General features: G+C 39.4%; 1 protein-coding gene across 4 annotated transcripts in view; it reads left to right on the top strand.

Moving 5' to 3' along the window:
- Positions 1 to 5,820: 5,820 nt before the first annotated feature.
- The window catches only part of GPR63 (G protein-coupled receptor 63), a 62,519-nt gene continuing 45,247 nt past the window's right edge, over positions 5,821 to 23,092 (top strand). For 2 of the 4 annotated variants that reach the window (XM_065056540.1, XM_065056542.1), the window contains exons 1-2: positions 5,821 to 6,217; positions 22,412 to 22,497. The gene's annotated coding sequence lies outside the window, so the exon portion shown is untranslated. The other 2 variants (XM_065056541.1, XM_065056543.1) reach the window with 2 other exon arrangements.

The following is a 23,092-nucleotide window of genomic DNA, read 5'->3' as shown; positions in this document are numbered from 1 at the left end:
TATTTAAATAAGAATTCCACTTCACTCAAAATAGAACTGTTCCTTGGTTAGACCTATAACACTGGGACCAATAGACATATTCATACATTATACAAAAAAATGGAAAAGTCATCACTCCCGGGACAGAATTAAATTCTGAACTTGTATAGGTCAACATGACTTCTGAAAAATAACAACACTATCTAATTGTCTAAATGAGTTGGCTTTTGCTGAGGCACACGGATTGTCACATAGCACTGCCAGATCTAATGACCAGATACAACTCAGAAAAGAAATGTTAGAGCCATTGAGACTGAATTTCTCTGAAATCACTGGATGAATTTGTAGAAGTATTCAAACAAAAGGTGAAAAAGGTGTTTGACATAATCTGAAGTGGTAGTGAGAGAGCACCATATTGCCTCAACTCTAGTGCATCAACTCTATTGCATCCATGCTCTATACAATTCTGGTCTTGTATCTGCAAAAGGATATGGTAGAGTTAAGGAAAATACAGAGAAGGCAACAGAAATTAATAAAGGGATTAAATGGGGTGGTTGGCTTCTGAGATCAGACTAAAAACTTTGAGACTTTTCAACTGTGAGAGTATTGTGGTGTGACATGATTTTATGAAATCATGAAAGTAGCTGAAAAGATGAACATGGTACCTTTTTTCATCAAATCACAGAGTTTAGCTCATTTGGTGAAATTAGGTTGAAACAGATAAAAGGAACACATTACTTAGTAGCTACTGAACTACTGGACTTGCTGCCAAAAGAGGTTGTGGAAGCAGATCCCAACAGCAGGTTCAAACAAGAATTGCACAAGTTCATGGACAATAGGTACAAAAAATTGATAGTAAAAGCACTAGGCAAGGATTTACCCTCCTTACAGCTGTGGAAGCCAGGGGAGTACACGGAAAAAGGCCCAAAGAAGGTGGCCAAGCTTACGTGCACTCTATAAATAGTTTCTCCTATTGCTGCTGTTTTGGTACATATTAGCAAAACCTTAAAGACCCCTTGGGAGGGAGAGTGCTAAAGGTAATGAAAACAAGGAGAAAAAGTGAACTACAATGAACAACAAATGAAAGCAAAAGGTTACAGGATTGAAAATACAGAGATAGGGTTTCTTAGGACCCACAGTCCAACCCAGTGGGGCATTTCCCATGTTGACCTACGCTGTGTGTTTTATGTTCTTAAATACCTTTTTTCTCTCTGAGGAGTGCAAGTTGTAAAAGGCTTTGCAGGTAAAGTCCCTGTTATATTACAAGTTTTGTCCTAAAAATGGTAAAGCATATTTAGGACAAAGGGAACTTTAAAAGAATTTGAAAAAATAGCTAATCTCAGGTGTAATTAAAATAGGGTTGTATCTTTTTTTTAAAGAGATAAACGAAAATTATGTGCAACACCACAGTAAAATTTTCCCAAAACATTTTTTTCATGATGATGTGGATGGTGCACAGATGCAATAGAGCTTTGGTTTATCTTGCTTCAAAGGCAAACAGTAGCAACTGAAACAGCCTTTGAGAGGAAGGTGAATTTATGAGGTTTGTTGACCATTTTTTGATTTTTCTTATGACAAACAGAAGAGAAATCACTTCAAGAGCAGTCAGATGGCCAAAAGAAAAGACGAGACAATGAATCTGTGGCAGTACCTGAAATTACATAATAAGTTATCTCATATTTGCTTGGCAATGACATAAATTTTGCTCAAATGCTTTCTCTTTCTCCATCTCCCTCTCAGAATAAAAACAAGATAGAAAACAAAGTACTGAAGCTGGGAGGAAATGACTAGTTGATATTTGCTCCACTGCAAAAGCAGCTCTAGAGGACCTCATTTTTCTAGAGAAAGGTGTGAAAGCATTTTCATGCTACATTTCAAACTCAGTTGCAGTTCACAAGCTTTCTGCATCAATTCTCAGGTAAATGTAATAAATCTCGATTTCAAAATAGCAGTCTGTTTTTTCAGTATAATCCTTACTCACCCAGCCTTTCTTCACTCAATCCAGTTACTGTGGTGAGCTTGCTTGCATTCCACATATAAGCAGAATAAAATACTTGTATAACTTCAAGCACATGAATAACCCTCACAAGGTCAGACTTCAGAACTGCCCCTTCTTTGTTACACTATACTGTGTTTTTTCATGTCTTCAAATACATTCTATTACAAATAAAAAGTAGGCAAAAGGGACGATATGGTTTTTATGTTGGATATACCAGAAACCACATTTTGAAGTCTTCCTTTTCTTCAGAGCAGAGAGTTCAGATAGCCTGAAACTCAAGGCTTTTTTGAGGCTGCCTATAACTAACTGCTTAATAAAATAAGTGAAAATAGAAAATCTCTGAACATTTCCTTTTTCTTCTGTTTACCTTCATGACTTCTTGCTATGGTTAGAAAAATAAAATATAACTGCAACATTTTATCATTCATGTTCAATGTTTCTAAAAAACACACCTTTTCTTTTGGGCAAGTCTTCTCTGTCACTCCTACCCCAGCATTACTCTTCGACATGTTCTGTAAGAAAAAAAAAAATCTGTGGAGCTGAATTTTAGCAAAAACTGAAGAGCAGTCATGTTACATCCTGATTTCCCTTCAATAATACTAATGGTTTCACAAAAAGGTCTGACCATTTGCTCTTAGTCTTCACATGCTCTATTGAAATAATCACTGTTAAATATCATAATTATGAATAGTATAATCAGGAAAAGTCTAAATAATGCTGAAACATTCATGTAGGATATTTTCAGTTGACAACTGTTTAAATAATTCTGACTGTTGCACACAAAGTGAATTAGCATAAGCATTATGTTACTTATATTGTAATAATAATCATAACAATTTAATGTAATCAGTGCAGTGATGAAGTGATGAGTCATTGCTCTAGGAAAATGACCAAGGAGTCTGGAAAAGGCTAATAAATACCTCAACAAAGATTCCCTGACCTAATATTATCTTAGGAATTAACAAGACCTGCCTCCACTGCTATAACAGTAGACAGAAAGAGACATTCCACCTTCAAGGCCTTATGTGCACTGAGGCATGGCTTGAAACAGATCAATTTGACCTTACTGTACTTAGCACAGTTTGGAGCAGTAAAGCACATTGGCAACTGGCAAGTTGAGCACTATGTGCTCCAAGTCCCTCCCTGGCAAATGAAAAAAAAAAAACCCAGGGCTTAATTCAGCATTGCTGTTCCATGCCACATCACAGGGAGAGGCACAAACATTACTGCTACTGTAGGAGAGGTGGGAGTTCAGGAAAAAAATAAAATCACAGTTCACATCTGCTAATTAAATTTAGCTTCCTTGTGGAACCTGCTTCTGGGGTGAGGTAATTCAGAGGATCCTCATTTGTACAACAGAATTTTCTCCTAACTTCTACCTGCGCAAGACCTGTTGTTCCCTGCTTTTTTTGGGTCTGAATGACTAATCTTTTCTGCAGTCTTTTCTCAAGCAAACATTTTTTTCTTCCACCCAAGGAACAGTTGGAATTAGTAGCCCCTTGTATTTTAAGTTATTCATTAAAGTTAAATGGCTTTCTCTTCAAGCTTGTCCTAGGGCAACTATTATAAGGTTAACCTTTCTATAGCTGTGAATCCAGGTAAGTTTCTCAATTTTCTCTATGCCTGATCAGGCACAAATATATATGAACATGCTTTTTCACTGGTTCATAGTTGTCACCTCAATACTTATCCTAATTTCCCAAAGCAGCACTGAACATCAAGGGGAAAAATGTCACAAGCCATGAGAGGCAGTTTCAGAAGGGCAGAGAGGACCTCATCATTGAGGGTTTCTTTGGTAAGACAGATAGTGATCCTCAATACAGTGTCCCAGATACAGCTAGATTAGTGTACTTATTACAGGAGTAACAACAGCACAACAACAACAACAAACAAAAAACCCCAAACCAAAACCCACCTAAATGAGTCAGTTCCCTATGGAGCTTAGCAGAGACTTTACCCCAGCCACATAGCCCCATAAATCACCATCCCTGTTCCACCTGGCTGCTTCTTTAGCCTCATGACAACTCTCCCAAAGCTGGGATGCTCCTTGGCAAGCTCACCTAGAAAGCAGGTTTATTTCTGCTTTACCTCCTCTTTTTTAAATTAGGCTCTTCAAATGCTTTCCTAATGCTCCTTGTCGAAACAAAGTGGTAGTAGATGTGAAGCTCATACCTAAAACCAAAGCACATTAACACAAATCCATTGGGTACAATTAGGCAGATTAAGAATCAAACAACTTCTTGTATCCACTGCTACATGTAGTTCCTTGCTTTGGCAGTGAGAACCAGATGTTGTTGGGTTTAATTACTCAAAAAGAACCACTACAGGATCATTTTAAAATGTGTTTTTGCCTCTTCCACAAGATGGAGTGCAGTGATAATATCTGAGGATTTTCAAATTGAATCAATACATCATGTCTCTCCTATGCTACAAAAAGCATTTAAAGACTTTAGCCAACCACAGCAAAACAAATCAGAAGCCCCAGTGGGGCAGTTTCTCACTGGTTAGTTATGCTTATTTCAGATGGGAGGTGTTCAGAGTGTACCCTAGAAAACAAATAGAGCCCACATTGTTTTTTTTTTTTCTTTCTACTGCTCAATATGAGCAGTAGAACTTAACCGCAATTTTCCCACAATGGGAAATTACAACAAAAAAAGAGCTCAGATGCACTTGTTGAAAAAGATGTAAGAATAAAGAAATAATTTTACTTAGGCAAGAATTTTTAAAGCAGCCAGAAAAAAAGTGCTCCCTCTCTGGATTTGCTTTGCATTTCTCAACCATAGCCTTGTGGCTGCAGTGCAGCAGAACACAATCGAGAGTTATACTTCTCAAAAGTCAAAGCAATATCAGTGGATGTGGCTGCTCACACTCTGCGGCATCCCATCAACTCCATGCTTAGGAGATCCATTTGGGAGAATGAGAAACTTCCTTATTCTCTTCTCTCATTCTGAGTTCACAGTGAGAAGCTGTGGTTTAATGCAGAGAACTGTTAGCTGCCAATCAGGTAAATGCATTTTGAATAGGAAGGAAAAGGGATTGTGAAAAACTCTTCCTGGTTCAGACATCAAGTTCTGTAATACAATATAGAGTTTTCATATTGATTTACATCCTTGTAAACTAATTTAATACAATATAATGAGTCTTGCCAAGTAATACATAATAAAATAACTAGCTAAAACCACAATAAGCTATCCTGAACCACATAGATTTTGGCCTGAAATTAGTCTTGCTCTTCTCAGCATCAGTAGTTTCCCTATGCCAGTTTGGGAGGTGATAAATCTGCTAGTACCACATATTGTGTGACCTTAGCGTTGCAACTACACCCTATCTGGCAAATCTTCTTCCTTATCGAGTTAGCTATGTGAGCAACGATGGAGACATAAGGGTTTGTCTTAGCTCTTAAAAATCACCTGTTACAACTCCATATAATCGAGTCAGGGACTATTTTACGTTAATTTTCCTTTGCTGTACGCAAGGACTGTGATGCCACCAAGTGCATACCATGTTTCCATCCCTGCTTTGCAGGAGGCTTGGAGCTCCTCTGCGTTTGTTAATCCTGCTTTCAGCATCACTTTTACGCGGATTTTTAAAAGAGGTGCCTCCAACTTTGCAAGAACAGCCCGCTCGACGCTTGGCGGCGAGAAATGAGCAGGACCCCCACAAGAGCAGCTAAGCCCAGCCTGAGCCGCCCTGCCGCCCGCAGGTACGGCGCTCGGAGCGCACCCACCCGCGGCTGCGCTGCGGAGGCAGCTCCGCCGCGCAGCGCCCGCCGACACCGGCCACCGCTGGGCCGGAGCGTGCGCGCGCCCCCGGGAGGCGGAGCAGCGGCGCGGGCGGGCGGGGGCGGAGTTCGGCGGCGCTGCGGCGAACGGGACGGGCGGCCGCGGGGAGCGGCTGCCGGCGGGGAGAAGAGAAGGGGGCGCTGGCTCGCCCGCCCGTTCCTCGGTCAGGCGGTTCCGAGGCGCTGCCTGTGCAGCAGAGCTGCCGCTGAAGCGAATGGGGAGGCGGCGCTGAGCGGGCTGCTCTTCGGAGAGGAGACGGCAGCCGAGGGCAGCGGTGCGGCGGGCGAGCAATGCCCCTCACTTCTCCGCTTGCGCTGCCCGTCCTCCTCCTCTCGCTCCCGGCTTCGAAGCTTTTGTTTTCCCCGGCCGCTGCGATGGCAGGAAACTTCTCGGAGGGATGGGCTCAGGCCGGGCCTGTGCTGCGCTGGGCTCCGCAGGGCACCGGCCACGCCGTGAGGTGAGGAGAGGCGAGGCGCTGCGCGGCTGCCGGTGCTGGATCCGCGGGGCTGGGCGGCAGCTGCCCCTGCCCAAGGGGGGCAGCGGTCTGGGCGGAAGGAGGGCGTAGAGTTGCGGTGGGGACCGCCAGGAGCCCAGCACCGTTATGCCGGTTCCCGCAGCTGGAGTACCACGGCTGTGAGGGAGTTCCAGCCCTGGCGGGACCCCGGGAGTCCGTGCCCGTGGGCTGGGCCGGTTCGGGGATCGGCGCCCCGAGGAGACTGCGCGGGCCCAGAGCGGCCGGCCGCCGCTGGAGCCGTTAAACGGACAGCGGGCGCGCGGGCTCCGCGACAGCCGAGAGGAGGCGGCGGTCGCTCCCCGTGAGGTAGAGCGGGGCCCGGGGGCAGGAGCGCTGCCAACCCCGGGTGCTCGCTCTCGGCTGCGTCCCGTGGCCGTGCGGACAGGTATGGCTGCCTGTCGGGCGGCGGGGCGCCGGTCGGGGGTTTCCTCTGGCGGGCGCCGGGAGCTGGGGCGGTGTGTGGGGACCGCGCTTCCGGCAGGGGTTTCATCGCCGTGCGTTGGCCCCGCGCTTTGAAGCTCCCACTTGATGTCGCTTCGCAGGTCACCGAGGGGCAGAGGCGCTTCTTCCTCCCCGAGGCGGGACACTTGGTTAGGGACACGGGGGAGGCTGGCTGCCGGCTGCCTCCTGCTCTTCAGACTACTGGTTGTGCAAAACTCTTGATCAGGGAGAACCTGCGGGTGTCGGTACGGTGTGTGTGTTGCTCCTGATACTCGGGAGTTGCTCCTAGGAAAAAAAAGAAGCGTCTCACTTAAGAAAATGAAAAACCATTGGTATTTCTTAAATGAGTATGTAATTTCTATTTGGGTGTTCCACATGGTTTTCTTCATACTTGGTCTTTAAAAGTGAGGTGATCCAATGCAGGCTAATCTATGTAACAAAGCGTATTATAAAGTTGTCGTTGCACATCAGTACAGTTTTCCTAGAAAACAGTGGATTTCCATGAAGATACACGTGATGTACACATTTTAAATGGTCAGAGCTAGGTATAGCTGGCATATTAGACTCATGCCCAAGAGGATTGTTAAATAAGATTGTTTGTCCTTACTGAAAATGTGATTGCTTAAACAGTGGCAAATAGGTTTTGCACAGTGCATTTTCTGTGGGACATGGTATATGTCCTGACATTAGAGTGAGGAAGCAAAGGCATTGGATTATGAAAGAGACAGTTTTAAATAGACCATTTCTGGATAGCTGAAATTGTAAAGAGATTTTAAAGAGTATTGGCAATACAGAATAGCCATGTGTTTTCAGTTCTCAAATGAATTTTTGCTGTTTTTTTTTCTGCAGTTATCTATTGTGAAAATGTATTTGCCAACATCGCTGTAGCTGCATTTCCAGGATAACGTAATAGATTCACTAGTAATTACATCTTTAGTCTACAGAAGCAGATTTGGTAATGATTAATAATTAGAAGAATAATAATTTCTGAATAACTTTTGTTTGAAATACTTACTGCCAAATGATCAGCCCTCAGAAACTTGTCTCCTTACATTATTTTGTATGACTCATTTATTGGAGAGTGGCCTTACTGTGAGAGTGCATGTTAATGCACTAATGTATAGAACTTTTTTTTTTTTTTTTTTTGAACTGAGAAATGAGACTGTGTATGTTAGGCCATGATATGCAAGGTTTGTCTGCTCAGAGGAAATGGGAAGAAGCCAAGATGAGCTGTGCTGATTTCTAATTTTATTCTTGTGTACTACAATGTGTAGATGACTTCTGTCAAGTGGTGCTGATCAGGCTATGTTTGTATACTTTATTGCATGTGCCACTTTAAAAATCTTCCTCTAAGGAATAGCAGACAAATCCTGGAGAGGCTATGACCGCTTCTATACCAGCTAATTATATACACCCAAGACTGTTCTCTCTGGTTCTGAAGCCAACTGACACGGATTAGCCCTTGTCAATGCTGTGGAAACCCTCCTGCCTTCCTGAACAGAATAAGTGAATACAAGCTCCTGGGTGGGACAGGCCTGTGTTAAATCTGAAATGTTGCCCAAGAGTTGCATGGGAGAGCCGCAGTTGACCTGGGTTAGAAGCGTGCTGCATTAGTCAGTAGCAGTTCAGCAGTCTGCGTGACTGGGTTCTGTTTCCTGGGAATGGTTCCTGGCATTGCTTGATTTACTAGTGTCTATGTAGTCTATCAGTAACACTGTAAGTAGCCTCTCTTAACTCTGTGCTCAATCATCGTGATGTAATTTGCCTGCATTGAGGATCTCTGGCACTATAAAATGCTGGTTTTCGTAGTCAGCTGCTTAGAACTGTCAGGGCTGCTTTTTTGTCCACTTGTGCAGGTGGGTGAAAGGGAGTAGGTGAAGGCTTGGTGTCTTTTTCACTTGCCCATAAGGAAGGGGTAGGCAGGGATAGGCTTACACAACTTGTTCTGCAGTCCTGATGGCTAGATGTGAACATGTTCATGGCCTGTGTTCTCATGATGTTTTGTTGCTTTCCTAATTATTTTTCTGTAAGTAACAAGCTGGGCAGAGCAGGGTTGCATGTGTGGTTTATTTCTAGATGCCTGGAGAGATTACTAACCAGTTAAAATTATTAGGCTAAATGTTTAAAATAAGTCATTGTGGACTCTTGCCATGCTTGCAGTCTTTTTTGTCACTGAAATTATCAACGAACCCTGTGTACTTCATAACATTCTGTGTGTGTTTTGCTTCACATTTTTGCAGTATCTCACTGTTTAGTTCATAGAGACATAGAATGTCCTGAGTTGGAAGGAACACATAAAGATCATCGAGTCCAAATCCCATCCCTTCATAGGACCACCCTACAGTTCACACCATGTGTCTGAGGACGTTGTCCAGTCTCTTCTTGAACACTGTCAGACTTGGGGCTGTGACACCTCCCTTGGGAGCCTGTTCCAGTGCTGCACCACCCTCTGGGTGAAGAACCTTTTCCTAATGCCCAACCTAAACCTCCCCTGGCACATTTCAGTAATGAAATGGTGCATGTGCATTGTGTTTTACACTGTGTGTGCTTTTTGGGTATCAATTTGTGCAGTTAATCTCACATAATAGTCTCATGAATAAATTTCAAAACAATTTCGAAGCATGTCAGACTTAATTATTACAAATTAATAAAGTGAGGCAAGAGGAAGTGTAACTATTTAAAGAATCCTAGTTGCAGGATACAGGAGTAGAATCTGAGGTTGAAAATTGTTAGTTCACACTGCCTCTCATTGACTTATAAAATACTTTAATCAAACGTTGTTTTTTTTTCCTCTGCATTTGCTGACAGCCATTATTTTGCTAATCTAGCTAGTAGCGTGGTTTGAACTTCAGTAGGAAAATTGTGTAGTTGCCTTCTTCCCAGTTGAGGATAATGCTTAGATATATGTGTGATGTGACTTAGTAAATGCTTTAAAGTACTTTCCCGAACAGACACCTTTTTCAGTGAAGTTCCAGTCAACTTCATGTGAATGAAACCTTGTAAAATACAAATCTCAACATGGAGACATTTCAAGGTGTACTTTAGGAGAAAGATGAGCTATCCTTTTTTTCTGCCTTTGTGCAAAAGCACTGATTTGGTAAGATATTTACACTTAGACACATGTTGAAGTGTCTGAGGAGTCCTGCTGGTTTGAATAGTGCTTAAAGAAATCTCTTGCGTAACTGTAACTTAATTTACCTCAATCTAGATGTATATTATACACAAGCTGTGTTTAAAAGAATATTGTTAAGACCGCATAAGCACAGAAGTGTTTGGAAATTTAAAGCTTTCAAGTGGTGATGATGCGGCCTTTGGGAGCTGTGCTTTATGCTGTCTAGGGTCCGTTTTTTTTCAGAGCACTTTGCTTCTCAAATTGGGCAACGAGAATTAGTGGATGGTTATGATTTTCGCAGCTCATCCTTGATTTTCTCCTTCTGGAGTTACTAAAGCAAAGTTTGAATCATGTTGATCAAATATGACATGGTGACACACAATAATTGTGGAGAAAGCAAGGTTTTGAACAGTTGTTCGTCTGGTGAGTGCTGGGCTTCCTGAAGGAAGCTGGATTCTGTGTGGTTACGTAGTATTTAGTCATGTAATTAAGGTCTATGTGGTGCCGTTTAATTAGAGTCCTGTGACTGGTACTTCTCAGGTCTTCAGAGTGTGACTTTCAGATATTAATAGCGTTCATTTTTAACATAGTTTTTGGGTGTGTAATTTTCCTAGTGCACTCCCCCCCCCCCCCCCCCCCCCAAGAATGTCATTGATCACTTCCTATATCCTTAGCAGAGTTAGAACCTCTAAATGCCAGTTCAGACTGTGACTGTCTGAGCTGTAGCAGTAGGTCATGATCCATACCTGGATTGACAATGATTTGTACATGGATTATGAAATGACCAATGTTACCTCATAATTTTTATGTAAGATAATATAGCTGATTTGAGGATGGTGAAACTTTGGGGCTTAATTTTCATTTTGTTGTCTGTGAGGCAATGCTGTCTGGTGACTTTACTGTTATTTTCCTGCAATGTTTTACTCTTACTGACCTGTTTCTTCTGGGCCATCTTGTTGCCCAGCTGCTTCCTGTGTTTTCCTGCCAAATCCTTCTCTTGTTTGATTAATATATAATTTGTAGTTGCTAGTCACTTTAGTTGGCCAGTTAGAATATTTTATCCTAATCTAGTTTGCAGCCCTCTAGTTGCATGGGTCAGGTCAGCTGGCCAAGCAGATCAGATCGAGAAAGCAAAGGGGAAGCACACTTTCAGATCCAGTGCTCAGATTTAACAGGCTGTGGTGAAGGAGTAATAGCTGTTGTAGCCTAAGTAGGCTGAGGCTGGAGAATAGAACTACAGAATAGTTGAGACTGAAAGAGACCTCAGGAGGTCAGGTGGGCAAACACTCAGTGCTGAGCCAGATTGAAAGTTAGATGAGGTTGCTGAGGTTTGTGCCTGCCTGAGTTCTGAATATCCTCAAGGATGGAGATTCTGCAGCCTCTATGAGTAACCTGTTCCAGTGTTTGACCACACTCACTGTGATTATTTTTTTCCTAAGGCCTAATTGAAGTTACCCATACTGTAGATTGTGTGCATTTCCCTCATCCTTTCCTGTGAACCTCCAAGAAGAATCTGGTTCTTGTGCTCATTAAAAATAAACAAAACAAAACCATAGGTTTTTTTTTTTTTTTTTAAGATGTCTAATAATACATTGTCTGTCAGGAATATATATGTAACTTTTGCCAGGCATGTAAAAGCCAATCTTCTTCCAGCCAGCCTTGCAGACCTTATTCTATGGCATGCTGATCTAATTAGTTGAATTACTTTTTTTGTTGTGTGCGTGTGTGGGCAAAATAAAAATCTTTTGCTAGCCTTGCTTTTTGAAACAGATAAGATGTTTGAAATGTCTCCCTTCTTTCTCCCACATGATTAAGCATTGTATTTTCCAGCAGGTGCCTGCCTCATTATGTGCAGTGAATGCATGCTGGTGGTTTAGGAGGTAAATCTAAGTTTTCAGTCTGAGCTTTTGAAAGCTAGATATTTAGTTATGTGATTTTTTTTTGGCCTCATTAGGTGTATGGACCCACGCATAGTAAATTTAAACCCACTGACAATAGGCTGCTATTCAGGGATGTGTTAGAAATAATCTGTGGAGGACTACAGTGACACTGAAGTAGTCTCAACTAGCCTTCCAGGCACTTTTACAGTCAATGGAGAAAAACAAGCTTGTCCAGAAAGTGGTTATTCCACCTGCTGTTGAATTACTTGCTCAGCGTTTCTCTGCTTTATATCCTAAGAGTCTCAATAGGTCTTCTAGCCTTGCTATCCAGCTTTTAGGACAGCTGCCTTTAGGCAAGGTTGATCCTTAGTGAGCACCTTTGCAGTCTTTACTTTCTTGTCAGTATTTAATATATGGTCACATGCCTTATTTAATGACCCTTTCTGAATGCTTAATAATTAACTTGAATGTGTGTTTCTTCTGTGGTGGTGTTCATTCCTATATATCAGTTCTTCTGGAGCCTTAAATTATCTTCATTACCTCACTAATTTCTGCAAGCTATTGTTTTAAAAAGAATGAAAAACGAAAAAAAGTTGTAGGAAAAGGTTCACAAACAAGTGTTCAGTTTGAGTTGCTTTGAGCACAAGGGGAAACCTTTGCAACAAAGGGGGAGAAAAAGCATGTGTTTTTGATGCAAATTGCAAAATAATAATCCTGTATTTCTAAAGCTGTCTTAGCTAGAACTTCAAAACCTAATACTACTTAGAAATGGTTATTGCTACAAGTTTTCTGCATCAATAGTGTAATTCACAAAATTATCCCTTTGAAAGGATTGCACAAGGTTCATTGTGTATGATAGAAAAGAGAGTACAATATCTTATGAAAAACAGAGATGACTTTTTTTTGTCAAAGACTTGAAAAGTAATTTGAAAACGCATGATATTATGTGTTGATTAAAGTCTTGTTTTCAGTAGGTATTACTCCAACAAGCCTTTTGTTACTTGATCATTTTGATTTAGACTCTTCTGTCAGTTTTCACTTCTGAATTTTCTCTGAACATTTTTCTGAAGTCTTACATGATATTTGTAGATGTGTTTAGAAATACCTGCACATAATGTATTTGTGATATCTTGGTTCCTGTATCACTAACTGTATGCATATATGCTTTTGCATATATAAACTCAAAAGTGCAGAAAATTATTTTTAACTGTATTTCTACCAAATTTCCTGTGCTTCCTATTACTACCAAAATAATTTTAAGAAACAAAGTAAAAAAAGTTCCAAACCACAAACTTCCCACATCTAGCCGAAGACATGTCATGACACATTGGAGGAATATATGTGTTATGTTTGCACTTCCATTCTCTCAAAAATGCATATGTGCACACTGGTACCCCAGACTTTTGTATGCTTGTATTGAATACTGTGGAAAAATTTGTGTGGCCTGGAGAGGAACTACCTGATTATTTTTGGATCAAAATCAACTTAGTAGCAGTGTGGCCTCCCACCTCTTGCCTTATTTCTGATTTGAAGGGTTCATGAGTTGATAGAGCTGAGAAGTTAATTCTATCCTTCACATTACTGTATTCTTTCAGCATGTCTGCTCAGGCTCCAAGTGTGTCATTTATGATAAGGAGGTGGCATTTGAAAGAAATTTGGCAACATTTGATACTGACTCATAAAGGCATGTTTAGAGTATTTATAACAGGGAGAGGTTGTACTGTGCCTTACTGGTATCGGGACATCTGCATCTGCTGTAAGAAATTTCTGTTGCATTTATTATGAGGATAGACTTGGGGCTGAGTGCATTTGCTGACTGAAGTTGAGAGCCTTTTCCTCCCCATTCCCTTCATTTTGACAAGAAGGCAAGTTCCATCTGCATTCATATTTTCTGGAAATAGCAAATCAAACCACGAAATCTCATGTACTAGCACTTCTGCTGTTTAAACTGCTAGATCCAAATGAACTGGTTTGTACAGATGGTATTTCTGGTTTTAGATGCAAAAACCTGAAGAGTAAGTATTTTTAAGATACGTGGCTCTACTTCATAATGTGATTAACTTTTGTCAGGTTTTTTTTTGCTTCCATTAATAGCATTGCATCAAATAACTTCTCTTTGGAAAGTCTTAAGAGAAAAGTTCTGAAGACTCTGTCAACTGGGCATGGTGGAACAAAGATGAGAGAAAGATTCTCATTTCTGAAACTCTTGGTGGAAGATGATATACAAGATCTCTTCCTCTTAGAGCCAGGACTTGGGTCTTCAGCAACTTTAGCAACTTAAGACTCCAGTGTCAAGAACGAGATGCTATGCAGCACTTAGGAGTTGAAAAGACTGTGCCATTCTCTGTATGTGAATCACTTGTTCATGCTAGAGCAGGGCGAGTTTGCATGTCTGTCAAGAACATTATTGCTTTTCCAGATTCATTTATATGTTCACTAATCACGATGACTGTATGCTGTTTAAAATATAAATGTTTTTGAGCATATTTCCGGTATACAGGAGGATATGGTTTGGGAATTTAGCTTTCTGCAGCCAGATGGATTATAGTGTTGCTAAGGAAACAGACTATAAATGAAGTGGCAGCTGAGTGTCCCTAGAACACCAGACTGCTAGAAGCTGGTATTTTAAACTCATTTAGGTGGGTAGATAAATTGATGATGCAATGAGAAGTTAATTTCCTGTATTTTATGGTTTGTTAATTTTCATTGCTTTGTTAGTGTTTATGAAATGTACCTTAAATTCCCACTCAGATCACCTGGTGTGTAGGTCACTGAAAAAAATTGCTGTTAAAATTAGAAAAATGGACAAAAGCTGTACAGTATAACAGATCCTAAAATAATCATTAATACTACTGCTCAACAGATAGATAACAGTGTAACAAAGATCTGGCAGCAGTATCATCCTAACTGAAAAAATGCGATTAGGAAGTAAGCTCGGAATTCTTCAAAGTACATGGGGGAAAAAAGAGAGCTACTGTGGACCTGGTGACCTTTCATATTTTGAGCTTCGTGTATAAGCTGTTGAACATCTACATTATACCTATTTGATTTACATATATGAAGTTACTCAGAGCAAGTGAATTGAATTGCATTTTCGATAGTTCTCTGCCTGAGATATTTGCTCTTTTTTCCAGTGTTTTTGCTGAAAATGTATCAAGTTTCCAAACCAGGATTATCGACTGATACATCAGGACTTTTTTTTCCTTCCTACAGAGAAAGGCAAGTGTAGCTGAGCCATTCTAGCTAAGCGTGGGGCTATAGGGATAAAGACTTAAGTAAGCTGAGCCCAGATGTCAGCAACAGCTGCTGTTGGTAAGATGGACTGACTGGACAAGGAGAAGACAGGAAGAGTTCTGAATAGCCTGAAATACCTGCAAACCTCAGGCTTTTAAAAGCAAATACATGGCATGTGAATCCCCTCCCTGTCATTTATCATGAAAGTAACGTGCTTGTTTCATATTGCTTACTTTACTTTTAAGTTCCTTGTTTTCCTGCAGTTAAGGTCCCTTTGAAGCTTGATGGACTGGGGAACTGAAATACTAGAGAAGGCAATAATATCCGTATTTTCAGCACTGTATGAGTTGTGACTTAAGATAAAAGGAATGAGTAGGCTATATCCAGATACATTATATATGGAATTGCACCCACTTCCAAAGAAACCTGGTGAGAGGAGATAGTGAAGGCCAACACAGAAACCTAACACAAGAGTCTGCTCTGCTGGTTTGAAGTTGTATCCCATGCATAAAAGGGTGTAAATTCAAGCATATGAACAAGTGGTTCATCAGAATTCAAAAATTCAGGCATATTGTTTGTGAGGCATGTCTATTCCAAACAAGACTGACATGGACTGAGTATGCATGAGTTTCACAGGTTACGTTTGCTTAAGAACAAAAGAAATAAAAATGGGCTGGGAAGTGAACAGGTACTGTTTGAGTCTGTAAAGCTTAAGAAACCATAGCTACTTCTGTAACAAAAATAGATCTGGAAAGGTCTTTGTAAGACTGAAAATGTTAAGAATTGCCAAGCAAAGACAGTGTGTGAGCTAAATATGAAGTGGAAGGCTGAGAAAGGATTTAAAGTATATACCAGGTGATTGGTAGAATTGCCATTCTATGTTTTCTGAATGCAAATGAAACTTTTCAATAAAACACATTCTGGAAAATGCATCAGTGCTCCAGCAGTGTTAAATCTCTTCAACATGTGGCATTTAAACTGTTGTTTACAGTACATTTGGAAAAAACTAGTTCTGGTCTTTTCAGCCAGGTAGGCAACAGAGGTCATTGTGGAGATGGCAGTAGGTGCACTATAACCTTTCCCTCCATGTTTGCCATGTGGCTGGATTTAGTGCATTGATGTGAATACTGTCAGTCTACATGTGGATCAGGATCTGCTACTGTCTTATTGCTGGAAACAGTAGCCATGAGCAGACCATACCTGTCACAGTATGTAAATCATGACTTTTCCTCTCTAACTGCCCGTTTGCTGAGGCACTTTAGGATTGAGCCAGTTATATTGTTGTGGTGGATATTTGCTCCTTGAAGGATGTCTTGCATCTTTCCTGAAAGTCTCTCTATCATCTTCTGACAAACTGCCTGTTGTGTGATAGAAGGAGCTGTAGGACCTGAAAGAAATCTGGCGACAAAGAGCACACTGTGGATCAGATTACCTGTTGCTGCAAAGTGCCCATAGGAAATGGCATAGTCGGAAGAAGACAGCAAGCCAGATAAAAGTGTTGTGAAGGATTAATTGTGGCTCTTGGACTGTTGGTTGAACCTGAATGATTAATATTTTGAGGGAACTAAAGTGAATGTCCTGCACTGTAGCCAGGTGTGCTGGAACAAGTCTAGTTAAAGTGAATCTTCTTGTGTATAAACAAAATAATGATGTATAAAGAAACAGATTTCACTTTATTGGAGAGATTTTATGAAATATGTTTAATTTAACAAAATTTTCAATGGAAAATACTATAATGATTTGATAGCCAAAAAATTTATAGAAGTTATTTTCAGCCATCTCTGTGAGTGCAAAGAAGCTGCTAACAGAAGCTTGACTATTACATCTGGAGTAGGAAGGTGGTTTTGATAGAAATAAAGAGAAAATAATCAGAAGATTAGATAAAAATATTTAACTTTAAATCAGTCCCAGAGAAAGACAGAAAAATGATATTTTCATTGACAGTCATCATATCTTCTGTAGTATCTTGATACAGAATCCTTTAATATGACTTGCAAACCTTCCCCAGTAGTTTAAAAATATATATATAAAATATATAATAATTATATATACATTTTATATGTATGTATATATATATATTTTTATATATATATTTCCCCCCCCACCCCCCACCCCCCCCGCCCCATCCTGTCTTGGAAATACAGGAGGAGCATCAATTCTGATTTTGCGTGTGTTTTTTGATGTTTTATACTGAATAATGTTAATTTCAATTTTAACAATATTTTATAGAGAGATTTATAGAAGGCAGAGAGGCAAGAGTTTCCTTTTTGATCTCTTATTATGGATATCACTATACTTGTTTTCCTATAAATCTTGCCCGTAAGTTTCAGTTGTTGCTAACTTTGTGTGTTTCACTGTTTTAAAAAAACAACAGAAGTCTCTTGGTCTAGATTTTTCAGTAGTTGTTAAGTAGTCATGATCAAATTAGAAGTTGTGTTATATTTATTATTCTATTTGGAGTTATCCTGCATGGAAGATGATAAATTCCATACAGTATTTTCTCAGGATCAGTTTCGTATTGAAATTGAGACCAAAGGAACTTCTCTAACTGAATAAACACTTTAATATTATTTGCAAAAAGCGTTAATTGAGCATACCTAAAGAGCTTTCAGCTAAGTAGGGAAATATGATCTTGAGCTACCAAAGTAAAAGATGACATGAGTTAATGTACAACTCCTTCTCTTTGTAGGGGGTGCGTGTGTGGGGGGGGCGTTGGTTGGTTGTTTTGTTTGTTTTTAACTAAGAATTGTTTTTAAAAAATAGTGTGAAAATCCCTCACTTTTATTACTGAAAGAGCTTTTCCATGGAAGCAAGCCTTTCTTAAATATGAACTGCTGTAACTATCCCTGTGAGACATTTGATTTGACCTACTGTTTGTTTAGCAGTTCCCAAGTAGCACAGAGCCACTGAGTATTGCAAAATCACTTCCATTAACTGTCAAGTTATTTGCAACAGGGCATTATAAGATACTTAAAAAGATTGTTGCTACAAAGGATTTGAATCCTTTTGTTGATAAGCACATTTTTTTTGCATTGTTATTTAAAAGAAAAAAAAAAAAAAGTGGTTTCTTACATTAGAGTAAAACAAAGCAGTGTGCTATAAAGATCTCCAGATGGACTCATTTAAATATTTTTGACTTGTAAATTTATTATTTTTTTTTTAATCTGTTCCTGGTATGTGTTCCAAACTCCACCTGTCACATCTGTAAAGAAATTCTTAGTGCCTTATTGCATAGGATCTCGATGTCTGTAAAATGTTATCTAGCCCTGAGAGTTGTCCAAACAGGAAATCTCAATTTAACTGTCTCTTTTAATCTCTAGTATGAACATATTTCTAACTAGGACTGTTTCTCAGAAACAATTACTATCTTGAAAGTGTTATGCCAGTTGGCTGGCATGAGGCAAAAATAATTCTGAAGCTATTAAAACAATTAAATGACACGGATAACTATTAAGAAGTACTAGGTTTATTTAGTCTCTTTTTTTGTGTTATGGAAAATAAGTTACTGTTCTAACATGTAGCTGTTTTAATGGACCAATTTAGACTAACAGCAAAATTTAGGGTAAATCTGGGGAAAAATCAAAGGAACACAAACAACTATTAGTTTGTTGCATTAAGCATTTTATGTTTGGTTTTGGCTGAATAGGAATACTAATAATTATTGAAAATATACACATGTATATATATCTATGTATTTGTATAAGAAGAAAAGTCTATAATACAGATATATAAATATGCTTATAAACTAATTCTATGTTTAGTTCTCAGCTGAATCTTACCTTTGCAGCCTTTAAATCCTCTTAGAGTAGGATGCTGCAAGCAGCAGCATTCCTGTTGCTGAAATACAGTCACCTCATTTAACTTGCTACAAGCACCTCTTCTCTGTGAACCAAGTGCCAAGAAGTAAGACCCGTAACATCTGTAGTACCACAGCAAGACTCCTGGGCAGCAGCAGAATTTGACTGTAGCATGAGCTGAGTCCCTGTGAGAAATGCAGAATCCGGGCCAATTGCTTTGCTCTGGGAACTAAACCAAATCCCAGGAACCTATTGTGGACAGCACACTGTGTGAAAAGACTACAAATTCAGTCATTCTAATAATTTTTCCATTAGCATCCCTGCATCTTTTTATAAAAAGAGGAATTTTCACTAAAATCAATTTTGAATCAAAAAACAGGAATGTTTTTGTGAGAGACAGCCTGATAAATTCTATCAATATACGATACTGTTGATGATGTGATTACCATTTTTATAAGATCAGTTTTGTAAACCCTTTCATTTTGGTACAAGATAGTGTGCTCACAGCTGCTCTCAAAACTACCAGTGAATAAGAAAATTGATCTTCTCCTGTTTTTAGCAGAAAGTGGTACATGTTGGTTGTGCTGGGGCACTACAAAGGAAGTGATGTAATACAAGAAGCCTTTAAATCTTTACCTTTTGGTGTATGAAGGTGAGACACCTTCACAGAACTCATTCTTCATTGAGAGAATATACAGGAGATAGATAGATAGATAGATATATACACATCTCTCTCTCTCATATATACATATATATATATGTATATACTAGAGATATATATTTCTAGTTGAAAAGCCAAAATAGCTCTAGGATAACTCTGTTAAAGCTTTCTGAGTTGAAGCAAGTTTCTTTGCTTGCTTGTTATCTTCTGATTGACTTTTTGATGAAGAAAGGAAGCTTTCATTATTTCGGTTTATTTTTGCTCATAGGTTGACCTAATATCCAAATAAAATGTTAAGAAAACTTGCTAAAAGTGGCCATGGACTAGATGCAACTAGATATAGAGACCTGTCAGTAAATTACTTAACAAAAGTTATGACTCCTTTGAAAACCGATGGTATACTGAAAACATTTCATTATATTTTCGAGATCTATAGCCTGTTGTTAAGTCTTCAATGTAATCTGAATGTTTGCGTGAACAATTTTTAAGTTTAAAGGTATTTAAGATCTCTGTGATTTTAGTTCTGATGTTTCATTTCTTCGGAAGTGACAGTTCCTGCTTTGGGGAATCGAAATAAACCTAATGAAATGCAAATTCCTCTAAGATTATCAGTAATTACAAGTTTTGTAGTGTTTTCGCTTATGACACTGGACTGTCTTGAATGTAGACACCTCTTAGTATACAGAAGCCACATCTAGATCTTATGCCTTTATCTATGTACCCCAGCATCTCACAGCTTCAGGCCAGAAATGTGAAGCTTTTGCATTTGCTTGCCAGGGTCTGTTTTAGTCCAGTTCTGCTTCAGGGCTGGGAAGCTGCCTCCAGGAATGAGTGAGTGAATGAGGAAGATGTCAGGAATACCCTTTCTGTAGCTCTGCCAGCTCTAAATGCTGATATCATCAAGGTTGTAATTTCTCAAATAGAGCTCCTTGCAGGTACAGGAAACCTTGCATTCAAATTTCATTGCAAGATCCTGAAGGATTATGGAACTTTTCTCCTCTGTTCATGCAAAAAAAGCTTGACCAGTCATTTATAATGGGAGAAAAAGGAAATGTGGTTTGAAAACAGTGTTAACCCCTGCTTGTCAACAGAAAACTACCCAAAGCAATCTTACCCAGTTAAGAGCAAGCTTTGCAAGGTACTAAAATTTAGTAACATTTTCCAGATTTACTTGGAGAAAGTGCTTTTATTTTTCTCTTTTTGGATGCTTGGAGTAGAAGAACTTTCTTATTTTTGATGGTGTTTTGGATGCCCTTCTAAATTGATTTTAAATATATTTCTAGCAAGAGTTAGAAATACTTTTAACACGTAAGAAGAGGGAAAAAATGCTTCGTAGGTCTGAGAATGTGCTTGTCTGGTGGGAAGATCTGACAGGTCACTGTATTTAATCTGTCCGAGTTCCAGGCAGAGTCTTCTGCCTGCTTGCAAACCTATTGGCTTCATAGACTCTTCAGATAGCCTAAGAGGGAAGACGAACAGTTTATAATAATGTCACTAAAGAGGGAACAAACCAAGGGTGAAGGTCTATAATAATCTAATGGCTACATTTTATCTCTTTTATACATGGCTAAATCTGAGACTTGTATTTTTTTCCATCCCACCTTGTTCTGTCGAATAAGTGTAATAATTTTTGTGCTAATGAAAAACAATTTGTATTAATAAATTATCAGAAAAATCTTTCAGACGCTGACTTCCATTTTGGCTAGGTAATGGGTTTGCTCTGCAGAAAGCAGATTTCTCAACAGGCACGAGGAATTGACTGGCAAGTCAGGTCTTACATTTTGGGTATTTGAAGTCTGAGTTAAGTTGATTGCAGATACAGAAACTCAGCACTTGAGTGGTGGGAAGAACCAGGAGATTATGAGTGGTCTTACAGTACTGTTTGTTCTTGTTGTTTCCCTTGTACAAGGTCATTGTAAACTTGTTGGCTGGTTGGTCTGCCAACCCTCATGTACAGCATTTATTTAGAAACTTGTTCCTGAAGGAGCGTGACATGTTTTGCTCTAGCGTGGAGGTGACTTACAGATGTTCCAAAAGATTCTTCTGGCAGAAATTAGAAGTTACGTAGTCTTTTAAGAACTGGCATGTGTCCCATGTCTTTTTTTTTCTTTTGATTTTTATATATAAACAATATTTATAAATAAATCAAGCCATGAGGATCTTAGTGTGACAAAAACTCAGCTTCCAAGACTCACTCAAATTTCCTGCTTCCTTCTGCAAGTACATAGAAAAGCTACATTAAAACTGCTGTTCTCAGTTAACAGCAGGTATGTCATGATGGAATGTGCAGCTTTTTAGCTATGTTAGGTCCAGTTTACAGAAATTATTTTAGCTGCTTGAGGCATAATAGCATTGTGCTGATGATTGATAGGTATGAGAACATGGAAAGGAAGTGCTGAGATCCTGCATTGAAACTTTGATGGTTTATTCTTCCCTTCTAGACTTGTTTTCTTGCCCTTTGTTTTTCTCATACTATTATGCTGATTTCTTTGCCATTTGGGGAAAATCTGTTCAGCTTCTTTATGATGTTCAGTAGCACCCTGTGGATTTAAATATTTTTTTCTGAGAAGCCTTGGGAGGGTCTCAAGATTAGGATCCTGATATTTAAGGCTAGGCATGTATTTTAATAGATCTTATAGGACTTAGGGCAGTTAATTGCTGTGTGTTTGTCTACAAATAAAATAAATGCATCTGAATGAGATCTAAAATAACATGTTATTCCAGTCCTGGCAAATGTTAGTAAATGGTGAGATTCTTATGCTCCACATATAACTGAGGATCTCTTTGGCTTGATGAAACTTAGATGCTTTAGTCCTGCCTAAGGATTATGCCTTCTGCAAGAAAGGGGCACGTGATCTGCCTTTTGTCGGGAGACATAGCGTATTCTAACTCTCCCAATAAAAATAAAGTTTTCTTACAGAAAAAACTAAAAACTTTTGTGATTCTGATCTTGTTCTGCCTTGAGTGTAAATATGTCTGCAATGTGGTGTTTTGTTTTGTTTTTTTGGACAGAAAATTTGGAATGGGAGTACTTTGCTGAACAGAGCAGCACAAGATGACTTCTGATTCCTGCACTTCACGGGAGCCTGTCTGCATTGGTATGTTTTTGTGGTGTTTTGTTGTTGTGTTGTGTTTGTTTTTTTCAATTTGTCAAACTGCTATGTAGTGGTTGCATGTATAAGCCAAAGGCCCACTTAATATTTAGAAACTAAACAGAGACTATGAATTAAAAGAGCATGTTCTCAATAATATTTTTAGTGTTTACTGTTCTTCTAGGTGCTACAGTATTCAGTCAACTCTTCAACGTGAATATAGTTAATATGACCATTGACCGAGTGGGAAAGTTAGAAGTCGGGGGAATATTGTGACAGTACTAGAAATAAACCTAAGAGTGCGCAAGTCCTTTCACATGATCTACAAATTGAGAACACTATTTTTCCCAAGAGCTAAGAAAATAGAATTATTCTTTACATTTTGCATATTTGTGGTTCAAAATAGTAATAATGATTCCCATGGCTGACATTTGTTGACAGTTAATGGCTCTCTGAATTAGAGGACAGCAAGAAATATCCTCAAGAGGGCGATTAGTTGTACTTAATGATCCAAAGCAGAGGTGGCTGTTTCCCACAGTACTTTCCTATGAAAATTGCCACAGTAATGTTTATAGAGTGGAAAAGGGGAAAATTTCCTAAA

Source organism: Columba livia, chromosome 3 (assembly GCF_036013475.1).
Source record: "Columba livia isolate bColLiv1 breed racing homer chromosome 3, bColLiv1.pat.W.v2, whole genome shotgun sequence".
NCBI lineage: Eukaryota > Metazoa > Chordata > Aves > Columbiformes > Columbidae > Columba > Columba livia.
Note: the sequence above shows the minus strand (reverse complement) of the source record. Positions and strands in the feature narration are given on the sequence as shown.